The sequence below is a fragment of the Artemia franciscana genome, unplaced genomic scaffold (genome assembly GCF_032884065.1).
Source record: "Artemia franciscana unplaced genomic scaffold, ASM3288406v1 Scaffold_883, whole genome shotgun sequence".
Taxonomy (NCBI): domain Eukaryota; kingdom Metazoa; phylum Arthropoda; class Branchiopoda; order Anostraca; family Artemiidae; genus Artemia; species Artemia franciscana.
This window is the reverse complement of record NW_027068793.1, coordinates 159,610-173,671: the sequence shown is the minus strand read 5'-3', so window position 1 is coordinate 173,671 and position 14,062 is coordinate 159,610. Positions and strand designations below refer to the sequence as shown.

At 35.2% G+C, this 14,062-nt stretch overlaps 1 long non-coding RNA gene across 1 annotated transcript in view; it reads left to right on the top strand.

The window, feature by feature from the left end:
- Positions 1-13,467, top strand: part of LOC136043728 (uncharacterized) — a 47,378-nt gene extending 33,911 nt beyond the window's left edge. Inside the window, exon 3 of the long non-coding RNA XR_010621696.1 lies at positions 13,396-13,467. This is a non-coding gene — a long non-coding RNA (uncharacterized LOC136043728). The remainder of the gene's footprint in view (positions 1-13,395) is intronic.
- Positions 13,468-14,062: the final 595 nt, after the last annotated feature.

The following is a 14,062-nucleotide window of genomic DNA, read 5'->3' as shown; positions in this document are numbered from 1 at the left end:
TTTAACATATATTAAACAAATAATGATTGTTTAAATATATATTTATTTATCGGTAATTTTTTTCTCGAAAACCACACTATAATTCTTTCTGAAAATTGGCATGCTACCATTTTTCGATGTAAAAAAAAACGCTCTATGTAGGTCTGGACTGTTGGAATACTCGTTTAGGGGTTCAATTTTGGAAAGATGACATCATATCATTTTTTAATAATATCACATATAATATATCACACAATATAATTTGATATCTTACGAATGATACCATAAAAATTTGGAATAGTTATAGTAATTTTCCTGAAGATGAATATCTGTACTAAAAGTTTTATAAAGCATAATACCAATTAATTTGATTGTCGACAGTGTAAAATGAATTTGATTAATCTATATATATAAAAATACATATATATCACTATATATCACTATATATCACTGCCGTTCTTGCATCCTTTCATCACTTTAGGCAAAAAAGGCACAAAACGCTAATTAGCACTTAGTACACTGGATGTGATGTTCAGTCTATGACAGTATTACATGATCTTGACAGTTACCAGAAAATTACAAAAGTTACCAGAAAATACTAGTTACAGTATTACATGATACAGTATTACAAATTACAGATGGAGATGGAGGAGGTTAAAAACTATGTATCAAACATGTATTTTTATAATTTTATTTTACATTTTATAGAGATTCTATAATATATAGATATTATATAATATCTATAATATCTTGTTCTTATCTTATCTAATTCTATAATATCTTGTTTTTTTCTAATTCTATAATATCTATAGATATTACAGAGATATAGATATTATGGAGATTCATTTTAGTTTAAAGGTTACAGCCAATGAACATTGAACATTTTTTAGAGCAAAGAAATTATTTTCAAAAATAAGAACGGTGTAACAGTGAAATAGTGTAACACCAAACGTGTAATTCATAATTGAAATTGTCATATGCCGGTAAAAGGAGCTTTTTGAAAGGAGTAGAAAGAAGCTTCGAAAAGATTGGAGTGTAGGAGAAGTGTGCGTAGCTGTGTTGGCCTCAGATGGGTCGTTAGTAGCATTAGCTGTAATAATTAACAAGCATTTCGTTATTGCTAATTTTGCTTAATATTACATTATTTATTTCAATATTTTACTTATTACTACTAACTCGTAAGATCTCAGATATGTACAAAGATCTTCATGAAACCAAACATTCATTTCGATAAGAATTTAACAAACTTGAAAGTTTTTATTGAAACTTTAATTTAATTTAAGTTTTAATTTATCTCGTCAAATTAAAACTTTAATAGAAATAATTATTATTGAAAATTTTATTAAACTCCAAATGACTATGTCCCTACCGTAAAAGAGGAAACAGGAAAAAGAGAACTTAGGCAAATGAAACAATAAATAAAAATATAATTTTTTCGTCCGTAATCTCTTGTATATAATTATAGTTATATAATTATTTGAGAATTTTGATTGTCAATACAATAAATACAAGAGGCTTTAACAAGTATAACGCGTCAAATAGTATCAAATATCGAGGGTATCATAGTAATGAAAATATCAGATGGCATTAAAAGTGATTTTTTAAGATTTAATTTGGCTATATTTAGAATCAAAATAACAAATATATAACAGTATCATATTACTGTTGATAGAACTGTTGATGGGGGGGGGGGGGTGATGATAGAAAAAATTTAATTGGACAATTTGCATAAGAATTACTGATAAATTCAGGACAATTTAGAGTCGGGGGGGGGGGGGCTTTATACCATGAAAAAGGAAAGAGAAAAACAAACACTTGAGCAAATGAAACCTTAAATAAAAAAGATCAGAAAGCACATTCGTCTTCTTTGTTAATGTAACAAATACTAGCAGCTAAAGCACTAAAGTAAATAAAATACCAAAGTACATTAATGGTGATTGGTAGGAATTAATCTAGCATATATTAGCATGCATTATTACAACCGATCTGAATTGAATAATTAAATACAAGAGTATAGTTACTACCTTAGATGCACACAAAAAACATTCACGAGGAAGGGAGGGAGAGGTGTAACACTCATTAAAGGCAAAAACATTGAAATTTTCATAAAATTTGAATTTTCCCAAAAATACATAAGCCCAAAATATCATTTCAAGCATTTCAGTAAATGACCATAGTATGTATATTCTGTTTTCATATCTGAAAAGATATTACTTTTTTTCAAAACCACTACTAGAAGCAAATAATACATCTCATTAAAAAAAGATCGATATTGTCGTAGATCGAGATTGTAAATCGATCTTATTAAAAAAAGATAGATATTGTCATAAATCGATCTTATTAAAAAAAGATCGATATTGTCGTAAATCGAAATTGTAAATTGATCTTATTAAAAAAAGATCGATGTTGTCGTAAATCGACATTGTGAATTAACTGACCAAACAATGCAATGAAAAACAAAAAGTGTAAAAAGTACACGAAAACTCAAAAAGTAAAAGGGTCGATTAATTAATGTCAACACTAAGAAAAAAACTACGAAACATATAAACAACTTAATAAATATAAAAAGTCATTCAAAGAAAAACAATTGTCGAAAATACGAACTAACAAAAAATAAGAGAACGTATGGATTTAAAAGGGCAGTAAAGACAAACTAGGGTGATATTAGACATGCTATTATTCAAATTAAGCAGCACATGCTTTTGCAGTTCACACAAAAGCTTACCCCTTCTCTTAGCTAAGTGTTTTTCCAAAGAAGATAGAAATTCAGCATAGTCTCTTGGTAGTGGGGGTACAGGATGGGGCACATCTATAGGTCCTGGGTCTCTAGCTAGCGAAAGAAATAAATGACTACAGAACAAAAAAGAAAAACATAATAAGAATTGTTTTTTTTTAATTATTATTATTATCGACTAACATTTTTCTGCTTGGTTATAACATTTAACATATATTAAACAAATAATGATTGTTTAAATATATATTTATTTATCGGTAATTTTTTTCTCGAAAACCACACTATAATTCTTTCTGGAAATTGGCATGCTACCATTTTTCGATGTAAAAAAAAACGCTCTATGTAGGTCTGGACTGTTGGAATACTCGTTTAGGGGTTCAATTTTGGAAAGATGACATCAAATCATTTTTTAATAATATCACATATAATATATCACACATTATAATTTGATATCTTACGAATGATACCATAAATATTTGGAATAGTTATAGTAATTTTCCTGAAGATCAATGTCTGTACTAAAAGTTTTATAAAGCATACTACCAATTAATTTGATTGTCGACAGTGTAAAATGAATTTGATTAATCTATATATATATATATAAATAAGTTGTTTGTTTGTCTGTCGACGTACGTCATGTTTGTGTGTCGACTGACATCATGTTTGTTGACTGACGTCATTATAAGGATTGAGCTGTATGTCGTCATGAAGTTGTTTGTCGACTGACGTCATGTTTTTCAACTGATGAAATTACAGACCGGGACACCGGGACACAAATGACGACCGGGACACAGGGAATATAAATGACGACCGGGACACTCAAAGAGAAATTACAGACTGGGACACCGGGACACAAATCACGACTGGGACACAGGGAATATAAATGACGACCGGAATGTTCGATTAGCAATCACCATCAACAAAGCTCAAGGGCAATCATTAGAATAATGAGGTATAGATCTGAATACGGATTGTTTTTCCCATGGACAATTATATGTTGCATGTTCAAGAGTCAGTAAACCTGATAATCTATTTATATACACAGACAATGGGACAGCGAAGAATGTTGTATATTCGCAAGTTTTACGTAGTTATATATATCTATATATATTTATATATATCTATCTATATTCACAGGTGGGACACAGGGACACAACTACAATGGCGTGTAACTAATATGGCGCGTAACGAGTAACGCGCGCGGGGTGGCTTAGGGGGGGGGGGGCGCTTCGCACCCCCCAAGGCCCCCGCGCACGTAAGTCGTTACGCACCATATTAGTTACGCGCCATTGTAGTTGTGTCCCTGTGTCCCACTTGTGAACAGATACATATATATATATATATATATATATATATATATATATATAAATATATATATATATATATTAACTGCGACTACTTTTTAACTGCGTAAAACTTGCGAATATACAACATTCTTCGCTGTCCTATTGTCTGTGCATATAAATAGATTGTCAGGTTTACTGACTCTTGAACATGCAACATATAATTGTCCATGGGAAAAACAATCCGTATTCAGATCTATACCTCATTATTCTAATGATGTGTCCCTTTGTCCCGGTCGTCATTTATATTCCCTGTGTCCCTGTCGTCATTTGTGTCCTGGTGTCCCAGTTTGTAATTTCTCTTTGAGTGTCCCGGTCGTCATTTGTATTCCCTGTGTCCGGGTGTCCCGGTCGTCATTTGTGTCCCGGTGTCCCGGTTTGTAATTTCTCTTCGGACAATCCCTTTGTCCCGGTCGTCATTTATATATCTTCCCTGTACCCCCGGCGTCCCCGTTGTAGTTGTGTCCCTGTGTCCCGGTCGTCATTTATATTCCCTCTGTCCCGGTCTTGATTTGTGTCCCGGTGTCCCAGTCTGTAATTTTTCTTTGAGGTTCCCGGTCGTCATTTATACTCCCTGTGTCCCGGTGTCCCGGTCTGTAATTTCATCAGTTGACAAACATGACGTCAGTTGACAAACAACTTCATGACGCATACAGCTCAATCCTCATAATGACGTCAGTCGACAAACATGACGTCAGTTGACACACAACCATGACGTCACTCGACAGACATAACACACATACAACTTATTTTTATATATATAGATCAGATGTTTTTCTTGTCAATGAAAAAAGCTCTGTCACCTGGTATTTTTACTTTAAGTACATTCAATAAACGAGCATGACATTATGCAGATGAAAAATAGTGAACTGTATTAAAATACAATTTAGTTAAAATTAAATTAAATTTAAAACTAAACAAATTTAACTAAAAACAACTATATCTCGCCATAAGTTTAATTGACTGAATAAAATTTCTATTCATTGTTTAATTACAGTAATAACTCATTGATTAATCTTCAATTCTAGCATTCATATCCTTCTGATAAGAGTATAAGAGTATATGGGCTCAAAAAACATCCATACATAAGTCGTTATAATATTTTTTCTGTTTTATTTGATACTTTGAACAAATTTGAATAATTAAGAAATTACACAGATAAAGAGGAAGAAGGAAAAAGCAAGCGAGCAACCGAGAGAAAGAGATAGAGAAAGAAAGATGACAAGTTCAACCTTTTTCGTAATGGTAGCAAAAAATGAGAGTTATGGTATAAACAACCTCGTTTTCGGGCTCAGCGGGTTCCAATATGGGTCGGACTCGTGTAGGCAACAAGAGTTTTCACAGAGTAAGTTTTAGCACCAAAACATGGACTTGGGTAAGAAATTACATATTGGCGTGTGTTAACCTTTCTAATGAGATAACTGGGATTAATTTTGTAACAACAAAGATTGGAAACGAGCAGGGATACTGCTGAAAGCTGATAAAATATTATTTTCAGGATCAAGTCGGTTTCTTAATTGAGTTTTCATTTCAGTTAAAACCTAGAAAGAAATTCCACATAAACACGTTTATATAAATAACAACAAGAGCTAAGAGCTCATATGGCACTTGTGACGAGGCGAGAAGAGCTAAGAGCAAAGAGATCATATGGTATGAGCTCTAACAAAATTCTATGAATCAATAGATTGATTTAAAAAGGAAAATAAGAGGCTTAATGCCGGTCCAGATTTAAAATAAGAGCTCTGAGTCACAAAGTCCTTCTAAATATCAAAATTCATTAAGATCCGATCACCCACTCTTAAGTTATAAATACCTAATTTTTTCTAATTTTTCCTCTCCCTTTTGCCCCCCAGATGGTCGAATCTGGGAAAACGACTTTATCAAGTCAAATTGTGCAGCTCCCTGACACGCCTACCAATTTTCATCACCCTAGCACGTCCAGAAGCACCGAACTTGCCAAACCACTGAACCCCTCCCCTCAACTCCCCCAAAGAGAGCGAATCCAGTACGATTCTGTCAATCACGTATCAAGGACATTTGTTTATTCTATCCACCAAGCTTCATCCCGATTCCTCCACTCCAAGTGTTTTTCCAAGATTTCCCCCTCCAACTCCCCCCAATGTCAAAAGATCTGGTCGGGATTTGAAATAAGAGCTCTGAGACATGAATTCCTTCCAAAAATCAAATTTCATTACGATCCGATCATCTATTCGTAAGATATAAATACCCCAATTTTCATGTTTTCCAAGAATTCCGGTTCCCCCCTCCAACTCCCCCGAATGTCACAGGATCTGGTCGGAATTTGAAATTAGAACTTTAAAGCACAAGATCCTTCTAAATATCAAATTTCATCAAGATCTGGTCACCCTTTCGTAAGTTACAAATACCTCAATTTTCAAAATTACCCCCCCCCCCCCCAACTCCACCAAAGAGAGCAGATCCGGTCCAGTTATGTCAGTCACGTATCTTAGACAGGTTTCTATTATTCCCATCCAGTTTCATCCTAATCTCACCGCTTTAAGTATTTTCTAAGATTTCCGGTCCCCCAACTGCCCCCCCCCAATTACGCTTGATCCAGTTGAGATTTAAAATAATATATCTGAGTTACGAGGTCCTTCTAAATATGAATTTTCATGAAGATCCGATCACTCCTTCGTAAGTTAAAAAAACGTCATTTTTTCTTATTTTTCAGAATTACCCCCCCCCGCAATTGAGCAGATCCGTTCCAATTATGTAAATCACGTATGCAAGACTTCTGCTTATTTTTCCAACCAAGTTTCATCCCAATCCCTCCAATCTAAACGTTTTCCATCATTTTAGGTTTCCCCACCCCAAACTTCCTCCAATGTCACCAGATCCGGTCAGGATTTAAAATAATAGCTTTGAGACACGATATCCTTCTAAATATCAAATTTCGTGGAGATCCAATCACCCGTTCGTAAGTTAAAAATACCTCATTTTTTCTAATTTTTCAGAATTAACCCCCCCCCCCCAACTACCCCAAAGAGAGCAGATTCGTTCTGGTTATGTCAATCATGTATCTAGGACTGTTTTTTTCCCACCAAGCTTCATCCCGATCCCTCCACTCTAAGTGTTTTCCAAGTTTTAGGTTTCCCCCTCCCAACTCCCCCCTCCCCCAATGTCACCAGATCCGGTCGGGTTTAAAAAAAGAGCTCTGAGCCACGATATCCTTCTAAATATCAAATTTCATTGAGATCTGGTCACCCGTTCGTAAGTTAAAAATACCTCATTTTTTTATTTTTCAGAAATACCCCCCCCCCCAACTACCCCAAAGAGAGCGGATCCGTTCCGTTTATGTCAATCATCTATCTAGGACTTGTGTTTATTTTTCCCACCATGTTTCATCCCAATCCCTCCACTCTAAGTGTTTTCCAAGTTTTAGGTTTCCCCCTCCCAACTCCCCGCCCCCGTCACCAGATCCGGTCGGGATTTAAAATAAGAGCTGTAAGACACGATATCCTTCTAAACATCAAATTTCATTGAGATCCGATCACCCGTTCGTAAGTTGAAAATACCTCATTTTTTCTAATTTTTAAGAATTACCCCCCCCCCCCCCTCAACTACCCCAAAGAGAGCGAATCAGTTCCGATTATGTCAATCATGTATCTGGGATTTGCGCTTATTTTTCCCATCAAGTTTCATCCCAATCCCTCCTCTCTAAGTGTTTTCCAATATTTTAGGTTTCCCCCCTCCAACTCCCCCCAGTGTCATCAGATCCGGTCGGGATTTAAAATAAGAGCTCTGAGACACAATATCATTCCAAACATCAAATTTCATTAAGATCTGATCAACCGTTCGTAAGTTAAAAATACTTCAATTTTTCTATTTTTTCCGAATAAACGGGCCCCCCACTCCTCCCCAGATGGTCAAATCGGGAAGACGATTTCTAATTTAAGATCCCTGATCCCTGATACGCCTGCCGAATTTCATCGTCCTAGCTTACCTGGAAGTGCCTAAAGTAGCGAAACCGGGACCGACAGACAGACCGACAGAATTTGCGATTACTATATGTCACTTGTGCCATAATACCATGTGCCATATAAATATACGTAACTTAAGAATTAACTTACGTAACAAACTTCTATATTCTTATATTTTTATTATGTATATGAGGCGGTTTGTCCGCTCGTTAATACCTTGCTCTTGACACTAAAGCTTAGGTTTTGTCCCGATTCTTTAAGAATGACCCCTGAATCAGAAAGGTCGTAGAATAAATAGTTGAAATTACTAAATGTACTTTCTCATAAAGAGCGAGGTATTTAGGAGGAGAAGAGCCCCTCATATGCATAATAATCTCTTGTCGTTTTAAGTTTTAATGTTATTCCTTACTTTCTATTGAAAGAACTTTTTCATGTTTATTTTTTCATTGTTTGTTTTATAGTAATGCTAGAAAATCCTGCGCCCTTTTCATTGAATGTCTCTTCTCCCATGACATATTCCTCCAAAGAAAGATCCTCCCACATAGCCCCCTCCCCTCAGCCAAAGTAAGTCATCCCCAAAGACATAGTTATTATGGTTTTTGACTATATTGAACAAAATGGCTATCTCAAAATTTTGATCCGTTGACTTTGGGTAAAAAATTAGCGTGGGAGGTGGCCTAGGTGCCCTCCAATTTTTTTGGTCACTTAAAAAGGGCACTAGAACTTTTCATTTTCGTTATAATGAGCCCTCTTGCAACCCCTATTTTCCAAAATAAGGCAACTTTTCTCAGGCTCGTAACTTTTAATGACAAGACTAAATTTGATGAAACTTAAATATTTAAAATCAGCATGAAAATCCGATTCTTTCGATGTATCTTTTGTATCAAAATTCCGTTTTTTGGAATTTCGTTTACTATTGAGCCGGGTCGCTCCTTACTACAGTTTGTTATCACGAACTATTTGATACCTCAAATACTTCATTATAGTGCAATGGCATGTGACCTAAGTGCGGCCCGCGTAATATCCCCATGTAAAATTTTGGCGCTTTTACAACAAAAGGTTGCCGACCCAGGCTCTAGACCAGTGGTTCTATACTTATTTAGACGTTGTACCCCTTTTTCCCACAATACATTCTAGGTACCCCTTCTCAGTTACCCCTGCTCCCCTTCAAAATACAAACTATTTCACCAGTTCTAGATTTGAAATGCTGTTTTTTTGTTATTGTTTTTTTCTTTTTGGTCGACCGCGTGCCCCCTAAAAATTGTTGGGTACCCCCAATGGGTACACGTACCACAGTTTGAGAACCACTTATCTATACTATTCAATCCCGGTGAAAATTTATTCCTGGCAATCACCCATAACATCTCCACACGTAAAATTGAGCCGACAAAGAGAAATAAGACAAATGAAGAGAATTTCAGAGTAGAAATTAAGAAATTCTGGATAGAACAGAATGAAAATTCTGGAAAAATTACCCACAGTAAGATTTCCCCTGAAAAGTCCCCCCCCAAAAAAAATTCCCTCCCCACAGAAAATTCTCATAGCTGAAAATCCCTCCAGCGGAAATTTCATACCCTCCTGCACCCGAAAAATGTATGTATATTTCCCAATAACAAATACTATACAGTACATAAACAATTAGTAAATTTTATATCTTAAAAGCCTTTCCCCAAGGACTATAGAGGGGGGGGGGCATTTTATCTTCAAAGACATATGTATTGGACTTTTCAACTATGCTGAACAAAATGGCTATCTCAAAATTGTGATGGGATGAGAAAAACATGGGCGTGGGAGGGGGCCTAGTTGCCCTCCAATCTTTTTATTCACTAAAAAATGCGTTTGAACTTCATATTTACATTCGAATGACTCCTCCCCCGAAGTTCTAGCACGATTGGTTCAGTCTGATAACCCATGGGGAAAGAAATAAAACAATCAATTAATAAACACGCGTCCGAGATCTTTCTTCTGGCAAAAATACAAAATTCCACATTTAGACAGATAAGGGATTGAAATCTCTATACTATGGTTGTCTTATACAAAGAATCTTATGTTGTGATTTTCGTTAAGATTTTTCGACTTTCAACGGGGTTTCCTCCTTTTTCAAAAATCAGGCAAGTACTGTCAGACTTGTAGCCTTTGATTGGTAACAACAAACTTAGCGAAGCTCATATATTTCGAACCAGCATAATAACCCCATTCTTTTCATATATCTATTGGTATCAAAATTCCGTTTTTTAGAGTTTCGGTTACTATTGACGGGCGTCACTCCTTACTTACAGTTTGTTACCACAAACTGTTTGATAAAATAAAAAAAATTCGTATATGTATGATATAGTGCCGACCATTCATCCTTTGACGTATCGTAGAACCGGTTTCTTTCGTTAGTTTCTTTCAGCCTAGCGTGAGACAAGACAAAGAGAAGTGACAGAATTGATGGGAAATATATGATTTGAGCTATATGTTTGCACATTAAGGGTGGGGGTAAAGTATTTGGACAGTGTGAAATTAGAAAAAAATTCTGACTTTATAACATGTAGAATAATTGTACCTAACACATTAGGCATGGAAACCCGCTATACTTTACCCCCACCCCTAATGTGCAAATATATAGCTCAAATTTGTTTCTAGAATATTTTTTTTATCATACTTAATTGGATTTCATCAGGATTGAGTGTCAGAAAAACAGGTTCTACTTCGATGAACAATATTAGGTTGGCGCTATTTCATACATGTACCCAAATTTTTTTCAGTTTAATCGAGTAATTCCCCTTTTCACCACAGCAAAATCAATCACTACTCCTTTCCACTGACAAGATTTCTTATGCATGTTTAATGTTAAACTTTTCGCCTCACGCATACGTTTCAGCCTTTTAACCTTTTTGAACTCTAATGACAGAAAAAAATTGCTTTCATTAGAACTTTAGACTATTTTCGAGGTTATCCCCACCTGCCAAAGATACTTGATTAGAACAAGTCCGTATTCTAGGATGGCAATCTGATCACCGTGGTTTTAACACAAAAGAGTAATTACCTATCAGTTTGTCCATACATCACAGTTTAGGGGGAGTTTTAGGTTTCAATTTCCTATATCTTCTCACTTTCAATGACAGGTTTCTAAGTTGCGTGATTTGGTCTGATTTGTAGCCTAGGCAATTCAATATCATGAATGATACAATTGGAAGCCTGAGAAATGACAGGATATAAATACTTGTCTATCATGGATGTGAATTGCCTCTCCCCTTCTAGATCCGGAGAATATCTTTTTGGTATTTTCCCCTGAAAAAAGATGGCCCAACACCTCCTCCATTTTTGAAAATCACTTTATTGTATCTTCATCAAAAAAGAAACAGAAAAAAAATTCTTGCCCCATCACCTACAATTTTTTAAGTTGGCTTCTTGTTGCTTATAGCGCCTATTTAATTTCTAGGGTAGATATCAGCTCCATCTATACGGTAAATCAAACATACACACAAAGTGTACATACTTTTGACATTCAAAAATAACATGTAACCATTTGGATGAAAAAAAAAAAAAAAATGAAAGACCTTCCTTCTTCTGATCTGCAATTTTCGGATAAGTTTTTTCTGGAGCCCTTGTTCTTATGAGTCAAATCATAGGGATTGGAAGAGAAAGGAGGGCCACCTTCTCACTATTTGATGTCTAATTATTCTATTACTATTTCCATTCTACAACGTAGCTTGACTTCGGATTAATAGCGGAACGCTACAGCAAAATTAAAAAAAAACTTGCCTCTACTATTTTCTATCTCTGAGGGCCATATCTATCAGGAAGCTTTTTTTTCCTCAAGAACGAAGCGAGGGACTTGGCCGCTCATTGCAGAAGTCAAATGGTGTATTCAAAAAACTGCGCATGACAAATGTATGTATATGAAAAATTTAACCATACTTATTGATCAGTTGAAACTATTAAAACTTATAAGCGATTCGAATTATTATGATAGTTGGAATAGTAAATATTGTTAGTAAATACAGTTAAATATAGTCAAATAAAATGCTGGTAAAAATATAGTTAAATATAGTTGTAAAACGCAAAACTATATAAAACTATGGAGGCCATGGATAAAATGCAGAAGATCTGGAACATGCAGCCAGAAGGCATAATAGTAAAATATTATACTGGCATGATAAAAAACTGACAGGGAATTCTCGGTCTGGACTTGTCTCAGTTAAAGGCAGGAATGGGACCACAACTGAGAGAAGGGTAGAATAGTTTGAGAATGTGCAAAACCGTGGTAAAGTGACAGGAAATGATATAGAAAAGAATCAAAAGTTTGTGAAACTTTGGAAGTGAAGGAAAATATATATTTTACGAGGAAAAATTAAGAGGATGCTAAAAGAACTAAAAAAATAATAAGGCGCCAAGTTCTGATAGTGTGGTAAATGAGTTTTTTAAATATGGTGTTTGAGAAGTTGAAGAATCCCTGGTTTGAGATAAAAAATGATTTAAAAAAAAAGGGAGTTCTTAGGGATTTTTAGAAAATTTAAGTTGGACTCCTCTAATAAAAAATATTATAAGAGTAAGTGCGGTAAATATAGAGGCAATAACTTGATTTCAGTAGAAAGCAAATAACTTATATAGCATGGTAATAACTTAGCCTTTTAGACTTAGAGATGTCGCAAATGAAGTTTTAAGACTATTTTCTTTCCCTTTAAATTGTCGACAAGAAACAGTTTTTTGTTCCTCTCCCAAATATTATGCCTTAAAAAAAAAAAAAAAAAAAAAAATCATTTTTTAGGTTTTTTAAGATTCGGACGCACATTTCGGGGGGGGGTGTAGGAAGAGGAGATGAAGATGATATTGTTAAAAACATTTTCACTCTTTGATTAATAATTGAGAAGCATCAAGTAACACTGACAGTTATCAGTGTTCAGTGCTATTTACAAGAATAACATTGTTGTGGCTAAGTTAGGAAAAATGAGGTTAGTAGCTGGTTTCGTATTGAATCAGGATTTAAGCATGGTTGCGTTCTATCCTCATTTATATGTAATGTTTTGATCGAATTTGTCCTAGAAACACGACGAAGTTTATGGGAGAGCATGGAATCCAATGGAAAAGTAAAACTCCCCTAGATTTAGTTTAAGCTGATGAATTGAATATCCTATATGGAAATGTCAGAAAAATGAATGGATGTTTTGTGAACTCAGGACGCACGATTAGGTTTGAAAATTAGTGCCAAGAAAACTAAGTCACTGAGACTGGGGATAAATGAAGGTGAATAGGTTACATTTAGTAACGAGAAGGTTTATCAAGTTGATAGCTGAGCTTACCTAGGAAATAATATATATAGTATAATATAATATAATATAAATAATAATATAGCTGCACTTACTAGCAATGCTAGTAAGGATGGTGCATGAAATGAAGGATGTTTTTCCAGGGTGTTCCTGGTCACAGCTGAAAAAAAGTTTGGAAGAATACGAGGACAAGTCTTCGAACCAAGAGTAAAATATTGGAAGCTATAGCGATGACATTGGTCGATGAAGTATGATTTTTGAAATGTGGGTGCTCTGAAAGACGAAGAAGCGTTTATTAGATGTTTTCCAGAGGAATTGTCTAAGAATTACATTGGTTACCCGTTTGAATTACCGTATTTAAAATAGTAATTTGTACAAAAAATCTAGCTCTATCCCATTTTTCTAGGTTAGTAAAGAAAGAAAGGTTGAGATGGCTAGGAAACAGTCTGTGAATGAAGGGTGACACGTTGCCAGTGACCGTCCTGTTTGGCCAACCATCTAGGGGCAAAAAAATCAGGTCATCCCCAAGTTTGGTGGGAGGAGTTCGTAAGAAAGGATTTAAGAAAAATAGGAACTTCTTCGGAAGGCGTAAAGAGGGGGGCTCGAAATAGATTGGAATGGAGAAGGAACCTGCATAGCTGTGCTAGCTTCAGGTGGTTTGGTGCTGCAGTAAGTTGTTAGTAGTAGCAGTAGTATAAAAAAATTACGAATAAAAAGAAGATAGAAAAGAGTAAACATGACAGTTGTGCGGTGATTTGCCACCAACTATACGTAGCATTCGCGGCCAAAGGCAAGGAATCGGGACGTCCA